Source organism: Ctenocephalides felis, unplaced genomic scaffold (assembly GCF_003426905.1).
Source record: "Ctenocephalides felis isolate EL2017-DRISC unplaced genomic scaffold, ASM342690v1 CF-g0.4_SCAFFOLD_01492, whole genome shotgun sequence".
Taxonomy (NCBI): domain Eukaryota; kingdom Metazoa; phylum Arthropoda; class Insecta; order Siphonaptera; family Pulicidae; genus Ctenocephalides; species Ctenocephalides felis.
Window position 1 is genome coordinate 12,893,000 of NW_020537646.1, and position 11,158 is coordinate 12,904,157.

Consider the following 11,158-nt stretch of genomic DNA (forward strand, 5'->3'; position numbering starts at 1 on the left):
TTATAATGTATGAATTATCAAGAAAATGAATTGAAATCGTAAGAATTTTTTCACACACACACACACACATACACATATATACACGCTGATCTGATTTATGATATTTTATATTATTTAAGTAGATCTATTACATAAATATTAAGTAATGTTATTACCATGAATTTTGCTAAGATTTTGATATTATTATCTCGAATTAAATGATTTGTATTAAATTTGTGAAATCTTGTAATATTTCCAAAGCATAATGTTATAATTTATTGAGTTCATCACGCAAATCAAAATTTCAAATATTTTAGTCGTACTATTTTAAAATATTTTATTATTTTTAGACAAATAATAGAGTTATGAAACAATATTTTTATCAAAATTTTAATTTTTATTCTTGCCTTATATAGAGTTAATTATAAAAATTTATATTGCTGTGAGAGTATGTAAAGAATTGTTAAAGATCTCATCAGATTTATAGAAAAGGCATCACCAATACTATTCTTGAAAGAAATTATCGAAAGGTGAAAGTGGTAAATGTTGTATTTTTGATCTGTATATTTTATTAAATAGATATTTTTAAATAGTTTGTAAGATTCTTGGAAATATTATAATATATTAGTTATTAAAGCAAGTGACAATATTAATTACTAAATGTGTTTTGATAAAAATTTTGAAAGCATAAATTTTATTTATGTAACAGTTGCTTAATCTCTTAAGCAACAAAAAATATTTTTTGAGTCTCATATTTATATTTAATTATAAAAGAATAATTTTATCAGATTTGAATATTTTTAAGTTGTTTTATAAATACATATGTTTGTTATTGCAATGAATACAAGGCTAGAAACCAAAAATAAATAAGGAAGAATGTATAAGATGCTTTTATTTGAAAAGCTCTTAATACCAATTATTTGTTTTGTAAGTTCAGTTTGAAATCAAAATTAGCATACCAAAGAATTTTCTGTAAAAATTCAGTTTTTGCAATCACATAAGTTATTTTTTATGCTCAAAGTTACACAATCCGCATCCCATATTAATTTATTTATTATTTTATTTCTGTTTTTACATTGTAAATATATGTAAAAATCTCACTGTTATTGAATTTAAATTTGAAATTCAACAAAACAGAGATGCTTATATGAAAATATTATTTATGAATTTATCAAAATAAATTATATCCTTCTGCATAACATTTTGATATTTGTAAAGTTACTTGGACAAAACAGTCGTATTTTTTTGAAATTCGGCGCCTGTTTTTCTTTTAAGATTAATTTCTTTTGGAGTCTTATTTTTGCTTATTATAAATATGTATTCTATGATGAAACTTTACTAATGATTATAAAAAAATGTTTTATATGAACTTATAATATATTCCATTTCAAATTTGACCAATTTAAGGAAGACTGAAGTAATGATATAATTTATACACATATTGTTTGAGTGTTTAGTTGTTTATTATGATATAAAGATCATGTGATCGATAATTGTACAGTTTATAGATTTTAACATCGTCGTTGTTTGCTATATTATCATCCGTTAGCTATAAGTTTTTTCATGTTAAGATTTAAATTTAATAAATAATTTTTCAAACTCAAAATGAAAATTTTTCATATCTTTACATTTCAGAGGTTTCTGAACATTTTGGCATACCTTAAAAAAATGGATGTATGTGTGTGTGTGTGTGTGTATGTGTGTGTGTGTGTGTATGTGTGTGTGTAAGTGTCTGTGTGTGTGCGGATACAAAGTCTCGTCGACGATTTCAGGAACACGGTTTAACTTCAATTATTCAAAAAACATTCGATTCCTATTGATAAAGAGGCGTGCTGATTAATTTTTGGCGAAGGTACGTCCAGCCGTTCGAAAGATATGGGGCAAAAAATGCCAAAAACGGTAACTCTGTTTTTAAGAGAACGGAGCATCCGATTTCAATAATTCAAAAACATTTTACTTGTATTGACAAGATGAAGAACTTGAATAAGTTTAAAAAATGTCATTTGGCGTTCAAAAATGTTTATTGGACTTATGTACATCAAATTATCAGATATTTCATAGACATTTTAATAATGTGAACACATTTTGTATAATTTTTTTTGGGTTCCGTACCAAGATTTTTCATTACGGTACGGGAAGTTCCACCGAAGCCTTAAGGCACGATGCCATGCACCCCACTAGTTTTATCTGAATTTCTTAAAACAAAGCATATATATATTTAATATATTATATCGATATAAATACTTCATATCTGCAGATGATGTGATATTTTCATTTGTCGAGATTCTAAAATTTGATTCTTATCAATTATGAGATCGATATTAAATCGATACATGTGATAATAAGCATCTTTATAATTTATAAATAATAAATTAAAATTATTCTTGCCAAGATTGAAATAAAAATTTATTCGGATCGTCCTTAGTAATTTTATATGCACAATAATTGGACTACAACAAATGCAGGTGTATACAATTTTATAATTATAAAATGACATCATCTCCTAAAATTCCCAGTATTACTTTGAAAGGTGCGAGTAAAACGGAGAAATAAACTATTTTTGTAATTATAGTATAAACAACTCTGCAAAATGATTTATATATGTATTTAACAAAATGCGCAGACTAGCTGCGTGCTATAATTTAATACAAATAAAGACGCTCATTGCTCTATAAATATTGCACTATTTGTAAAAGACTCTTGATGTGTCTTATTTGATAAAGAACATAGGAAGTTTATTTCTATTAGTTTTATTTGAGATCTTAATCCTCATTTTATTTATAAAAGGAGCGTCCATAAATCACGTGATCGATTTTTTAAAGATTTTTGGAGCCCTCCTCCCCTTGGTGATACGTTTCGAAATTCAAAATTGGCGTGTTGCATACAACTTGGTATCATTATCATATACAAAAACGGCAGTTTGGGGACTTACTTTGAGAAAAGCATTAATAGAGACTAATTGGAAGTATGCAAAAATAATATAAAATTTCGACATAATGTGAAACATTAAATAGAGTAAAATAGAAAAAAAATGTCAGTGGTTGTTAAATAAATTATTAGCATTCTGATTAAATTGATTTTGAAACCTATATAATTTCTAGAACTCGATGAACGTCATATTATGATACTCTTTTATATAATTTTCATATAAATTTAATATGTTTTAAGCAGACCACATTCAATTCATCGCCAACAGTGTCGTCTCTCTTATCAGTCGCCGAGATATGAACAAACTTTTCGAACTGATAACGGTACCAAGGTGCGCACGTTTGTATTGGATCATCGATGCTCCGTACAGATTTTCACGCCACCCGTCCACAAATATGACAGGGGTAGACAACTTCTAAATATTCAGAAATAATAATAATTGAAGTCTAAAGGCAACTACGTTGATCGTGAAGTAGTGCAATCTTTCCAAACTTGCAGTATGCAGTTGCTTTCTCTTATACGCTTCTAATAATTGAACCACTTCTCATAGACCTATAATATTTTATGGGGTTCGGTTTGACCATCAACTTTATCACCATGCAAAGTTTCATCAAAATACCAGAATAGTAAACCTAAGGGTCCCCTTGTAAGTAATGGTTTTTAATCATCATAGTAGTCAATAATCTTTGCCTAATCGTTGCCACCAAAATTTAATTTTAGCCTTCCACCTCTAGACTCATTTCTTTTACTTCTAGGTTCTTTCTATTTGCCTTATCCTTGGTCTTCTTGTAGTGCCACCAAACTTATTTTGTTCAATTTTATTGCCAGAATTATATATATATATAGCTTTTTACCTGTAAGCTTAGATCTTTCACTTCTAGGTTATTTCCATTGCTCTGAATCTTTACCTTATCGTTGGCTTTCTTGTGGTACCGCCATCATTTTGCTCAATTTTAATCCCAGAATTATAGAGACTCACGTGTTTCACTTCTAGGTTCTTTCCATTACTCTTAACCTTTGCCTTATCGTTGGTCTTCTTATGGTGTCACCAAACTCAGTTTGTTCAATTTTATATCCAGAATTATATCCAGACATTCACCTCCAGACTCAGGTCTTTTACTTTTAGGTTATTTCCATTGCTCTCAACATTTGCCTTATCTTTGGTCTTTTTTGGTGCCACCAAACTTATTTTGTTCAATTTTACTCCCATAATTATAACCAGCCTTTCACCTATGAAGCCAGATTTTTCACTTCTAGGTTCTTCCTATTGCTCTTAACCTTTGCCTTATTCTTGGTCTATTTGTGATGCCACCAAACTTTTTTTGTTCAATTTTATTCCCTGAATTATATTCAAACATTCACCTCCAGGCTCAGGTCTGTCACTTCTGGGTTCTTTCCATTGCTCCTAACCTTTGACCTATCCTTGGTTTTTTTTTCGTGCCACCAAACTCATTTTGTTAAATTTTATTACCAGAATCTAATCTTCCATTTCAGGCTCCTGCATTTCGTTCACTCCTAGGTGCTTTCTATTGCTAATTATCAAGTTGGGCAGTTTTATTTTTTCTCTTCCAGTTTCTAACAATCCATTCATCATCTCTAAATGTAAATACATGGACAATTTTGCTTAGAATATATTGCAAACAATTGCCTAAAATCTTGATGATCGAATAATTCCAAGGCAATTGTGGAATTTTAATTAAAAAATATATCATCAATATAAAAAAATGCTAATAATAAAATTACATCAAATAAAGATATGACCAACCGTTGTGTTGCCTTCTAAAACGACATCGTTTAGATCAAGTACAAAGTACAAATAGATCATAGAACTATTATGTTCTGATTGATGTTGAAAAAATAAGAATAAATGAAAAATTTATGAAAATTTTCTTCAACTTTGTATCTCGATTCCCCAGTTGGCAACCCCTGTTTTATTTGAACACACGTGAACGATCGAGCAATTATAGGCCTTATGAGCACTTATTGGATGGAAACCAATACATTAACAAAATTCCACATACGATACAATATATCAAAGTGAAAAATCGATTTACACACATATCTAAAAGCAGTACAAATATTTTCATAAATACATACCCGTCGCGTTATTGTACGATCATCCAAACAACGAGTAAAATGGCGGTTTAGTTGAATTACAATTCGTGGCTTAAGTGTACGTTCCAGGTAAGTGATAATTAAACTATTATAATAAGCACAAAATTTTGTTTCACATTTATCATTAACAATCACACACATTCATCATGCACTACATCCAAGACACTCGATTATTTCTCATTATCCAAAATTAGGCACGAATTTCCTTTAGGCCCAGTTTAGTCAAACGTTCGGTTGTATCTGAAACCAACTGTGCTGCTGTTAACTAGCAATAATGATAATATACAAGATAATACGTTTGATAATGATATTTACTATAACTAAATCATATCTGAAAGATACAGGAGATACCGAGTAGCATCAACCCTACCGGGCTTTTACTGCTGATATACGGAATCATATCAAAACGACGACTATCTACATATTTTTTATTCTTTCGCATCGAGTACAGATAATATGTCGCATATGTACAATATCAGAAAATGTGGATTTATTTATATCAGTTTAGAGGTTGTCTTATTGCAATTGCTCACTAAACGGTTGGACTTGATGGCTTCCGAGGAAAGAGACATTCTTGCGTAGATTAGAAGTTGTGTACAATTACAATGTATTCGGATTACGTAAGCATATTTCTAAAATGTAAAATTTACTGGTGAATTAACTACCTTCCAATTTTAACTTGAAATAAAATCAATAATCATTTTATGCAACACATTGCGCAGATAGTTGCCATCTAGATTCCATATATAAAATGTTTCTCTCGCAATTGAAATACTCCAAATGTTGGTATAGTATCAATCTAAATATAATCCCTTAATTAGGAAATTTTGATTTTTGGAAGGATTTAAGATTTTTGTAGCTACAGGTAGTTGCCATCAAAACTCCTCATAATATTTTTCGCCTCATGAGAGTACACCAAAAGGTGGAGTGGCATCAATCTTATTCTCATCCAATTTATTTAAGTATTTCTTTTTGATAGAATTCGGGATATTTAATTGAAATCGAATTATTTCTATGCCTTATCATTGTTTGTCATCAATTATACTTGATATCAAATTTCAAACTCATCCGCCATCATCAGATAAATGTTGGAAATATATAATAGATCAAATATTGTTTGAAATTTATGTAATTGAAAGTTATAACTAAGATTATCAACTAAAATTAAAGTAAAGTGAAATTTGTTAACCAATCGACGTGTAGGAAAATTTTGTGTGAAAATATTTTGAATACGGTCTTTCTTATGGGAAGAAAATAAGTGGTTTGTCACTTTATAGTAGAGAATATAAAAATTAAAGATTTTGGCCTCTTGTTTATTATTTAATAATTATTGAACATGTCCTGAAATAAACAACAAGTAAATCTGCAGGATTAGACAAAAATGACTTGACTAAAAATACAAAATTTTTGGACTATTGTCAGAGATTCTGAGAATTGACATATTTTAATGTAACCGCAAATAAAATCTATTCACAATCAAAAAAAAAAGTTTTGCAACTACGCAAGGCCTTCTTATCTTCATATAAAATATTTTTTGCGCAATTGGAATACTTCAAATGTTGGTGTAGTATCAATCCAATTATCATCAAGTAAACTGAAAATTTCGATTTTTGGAAGGATTCAAGATTATTGTGGGCCATCTTAACAAAATTTTTTACTCTACTCCACGGTGATACGTGGTGCTATTCAAAATTACTCACCCTCCCCACAAAATTTAACGTGTATTTTAGTTACGAGAAAAAATAGTGAATTTTTTTATATTTTTCTAAAAATATTTCAATACGGGAAGTTCAATCAATTTGCATTAAGCCACGATGCCAAACACCACTAGTTTTGATACAAATTTTGACAAATAATCACATTTAAAAAGTGTAATAAAGTATATTTATTAAATAATTATAAAAACGTTACTGATTTCAATGCAAAGTAGTTGATCAATGGCAGGTGAACTTATTGCAAGATTCTTCACAATTTACGTTAAATGAATGTTTCAAAGTGACATAATGAATAATTGTATAAATAAAGTGCTGCTAGATTATCCAAGTTAAAACCTAGCTTTCCCACAATCCAACAGAATCATTCCTAACAATTCGTTTTAATACTCCAATAAAGTCAAGTAATAGAATTATTTTTTATTTATTCAAAGAATTTACTTCGATCTATATATGCTCTAAATCAATATTTACAGAGATCATAAACCCCATCCCGTCGTATTAATAACCATGACAGAGTTATTGGTTATATGACAAAGCTCGCTAAGTACACAAAGGTGCGCGATGCTCTATAAATTTCGAAATAAAAACATCGATGGACGCCTTATCAGTTTTGATATACCTGAGTGTGTGTTACTTTTTTACCTTCGGGATATGTTTCGATGGAATATGACGGGATTACATGTAAAATTTTATATCGTATATACATAACACCATTTGCTGAAGGCTTATTTAGAATGACCGTGGATAGAAAATGATTTTGAGCTGGCAAAAGCCGACGATTTAAAAAAATTCTACTGTTACATTGAATATTAAACTGTACTGTTACATTTTACATTATTGACCCTTAGTGTCAATGTCTTGATTAGTAAACTTACTTTCAAGATACAAAAAAATAAAAATATGTTCAATATTCCTAAGTTCTTGCTAAATATAGAAAACTCAAAGTGGGTGTATTAGGAAGCTCATGAACTATATGATCTCCATTCTTAGCACTAAGAGTACAATAATTTTATAAGTACATTTATTTCTCTTAGACAATTTAGGGGTGTCCATTAATCACGTGATCGAGATTTTAAGAATTTTTAGACACCCCCTTCCCCTTGGTTATACGTCGTGATATTTAAAATTACCCTCCACTCCCCCATCAAATATAACGTTTACTTTTAGTTACGTAAAATTTATTGCACAAATTTTTTGAATTTACGAAAAAATCGTGATTTTTTTTTTTTGAAAATGTTGGGATTTATTCAAATGGACAGGTAAAAAATAAATACACGTGATATCTTACTAGACCACTCCCTCCCTCACGTGATGTTTCGTAATTTTTTGACTACCCCATATTGGACGCCCCCTAATGTTGTTTTAATAATTACAGTTATTATTATCAGATTGCTTCAAATTTAATACTAGTAGTATCAAAATAAATAAATATTGGGGTGCATGGCATCGTGCCTTAAGGCAAATTGCTTGAACTTCTCGTACCGTAAAAAAATGTTCGAATACTATTAAATATTTTCATATAGATTATTATAAATACTGTAACATTATCTAATATTTATAAATATTATATAAACTGTGATTGTTTGCCTTGGTAAATAATAATTAAATAAAAGATAATATCTGGCTGAATTCTATATACATGGTTCCATAGTACAGTTGTCACTGCCAAGAAGCCAATTCTCGAAAAACTAGAAATGTTATGTTACGGGTCTATAATCGTATGAGCTGATAGTCATGAACTCTCAAAAAGCTGTGTCTTTGTTATTCGATCATGCATTGTGCACATTAAACCTAACCTCCAAAAGACACAAAAGTCAATAACTTCGGTTAGACTTTAGGTATGTGTTAGACACCAGAAAGTTGCACTTATGATAAAATTATTCTTCGACATTTGTGCCTTTTGGACTTTAGATTTTAGTGTAAGTAGAATTAAAGTAAACCGCTAGATGGAACATAGCTCTCTGATAGTTCGTGACTATCAACTCATACGATTATAGACCCGTAACATAACATTTCTATTTTATACGAGAATTGGTGGTATCTAAGGCCATAGATAAAATGACTAACGCAAATTCATATTTTAATAAAAAAAATTTGTTTTAATTTTATTCACGACTTTGAGCAACCACTTGTTTGCTTAAGCAACATTAACACAAATGTTATAACGCGAATTTACTTTTTTCATGATGTAGTAGACCATCATAACTCTGATTTTTCAGCAAATTCATTCGATAATTTTTTTTTTAATTTTCCGTAGGGTAAATTATTGTAATCGTACAAAAATCCAAATTGAAAATTTTTACATTTCTTCACGTATTGAGGGTTTTTGAACATTTTGGCATACCTCAGAAAAAATGAATGTGTGTGTGTCCTCGAAATTTTCATTACGTTACGAAAAGTTCCAGCAATTTGCCTTATGGCACAATGCCATACACCACTTAATTTCAATAGACCAAATTTCCATTCATTCTTAATAAATTTTAAATTGCTTGAATTTGCTTTCAGGACTAATAAAGTTCCATCAAATACTCTTATTATTGGTACAATTTTGTTATGAATAATGTTTTCCGCACAAAAAGTGATATGATTTCAATATTTAGCTCCTTATTGAACAATATGAGAATATAATTTTTGAATGAGTTTATTTATTATAATATTCTTAAAGACAGTAAATATTCTCTAAAGCGAATAGGGTTGATCTTAAGTCATGTAAAAGATGCTAATCTGAAAGATTTTCATCTTCGAGTGGTCATATCGTAGATGATATAATTATCAATAAAATATTGTGAATTTTATATCGAACGGAAAAACAACTACTGAGTTGTTTTTTCCAACATGCCTTGTAATATACAATGTCCCTTTTCGGCCGACTATTGTAAATTTATCAAATTTATTGAATGTCCTTTACTGGATAGTTGTAAATAAAAGAAATAATAAAAAAAAATCGTAGATGAATTCATTAACAAACTAACGCATATTCATTGGTTTAAAAACACGGTTATATTATAATTGAGATTCTACAAAAAATAATTTTATAAACGTGCAAGATTTCTACAAAATCATATGAACAGGAACCGGCTAATAAAGTATTATTGGTATCGATCAAAAATTATTTATTAATATTTCACATCAATATTATTTGCTTTTTATATTTGTCGGCCATTTTGAGCAGCCATTTGCCGTAGACTTTGTAATCGTGTAGCACATGACTCGGCCTCGCGCGCGTCAAATTGCCGCGATTGGCGGCGCTGATAAATCAATGTGATCGACGTATCTATTGCGCGATAAGACCAGTCGATAATTCCAATAAATATGTACCTGTTTTCTGTTTTTTATCAAGTTCAATTCGAATACATATTTCTAATATCGTTTATGAAATCTGACACAATAATTTTTGGCGGTTTGGAAAATTTTCCACACGATTTCTAAGAATTGATGTCGATGTATCAGATCATGTCGAATGATCATTAAGATGTTGGGAGTAGAGATTTATTTCATTTCATTTGTGTTACTTATATAAAATTATAAAAAACTTTATTTATTAGTTTGAGAATATATCCTTATCTATAAGCATAATATTCTGAAAGTGAAAATAAATACCATATACTTCAATAATTACTGAACTGAAGTACTGAAGTAAATTACATATAAAATTTTTATATCAATTTTACACCAATTCCGAAAAACTAGAAATTATGTTACGGGTCTATAATCGTATGAGTTCTTAGTTATGAACTATCCAAAAGCTATGTCTTTGCTGTTCGATCAAGCGTTGCGCACATTAAACCTAACCTCCAAAAGGCACAAACGTCATTCACTTTAGTTAGACTTCACGTATGTGTTAGACACCAGGAAATTACAATTATGCAATATCATAAACCAATTGATCTTCTAACTGATTGTTAAATTATAAAATGAGTTATTGAAACTCTAAATTCGGAAACCTACAGTATTGTACAAAAGACACTGAATTTTTTTTCATAATTACGTTTTTTACTACAATTTTTGGAAAAATTAAAGAAAAGTTTTGTTTGTTGTTAGATGTTGAAGAAGTATATATTGTATAACACAATGCTATGGCCTCTATATTTTAGCAATAAAATTTTCAATGATAAAAATAGATATAATTTTGAAAAGAACGGAATCTCTATAAAAAAATTGATATAAGAAATAAATACATAATTTATATTATAAGTGTTTTAGTGTTCATTAGTCTACTCAAACTGCACTACAGCAAAGATTAGTTTTTTTTCTTTTTTTTAATGATTTTTCAATCATGCTTTTGTTCTATTTTAAAAATTATGTAAATAATCAATGTCTATTTATTTATCTTAGATAATTTTATTATCAAATATAATCTATTTATATCATTTTTTTTATGTATATAAACTAAAAAAGAAAATTAAGATTAGATTGTCTTT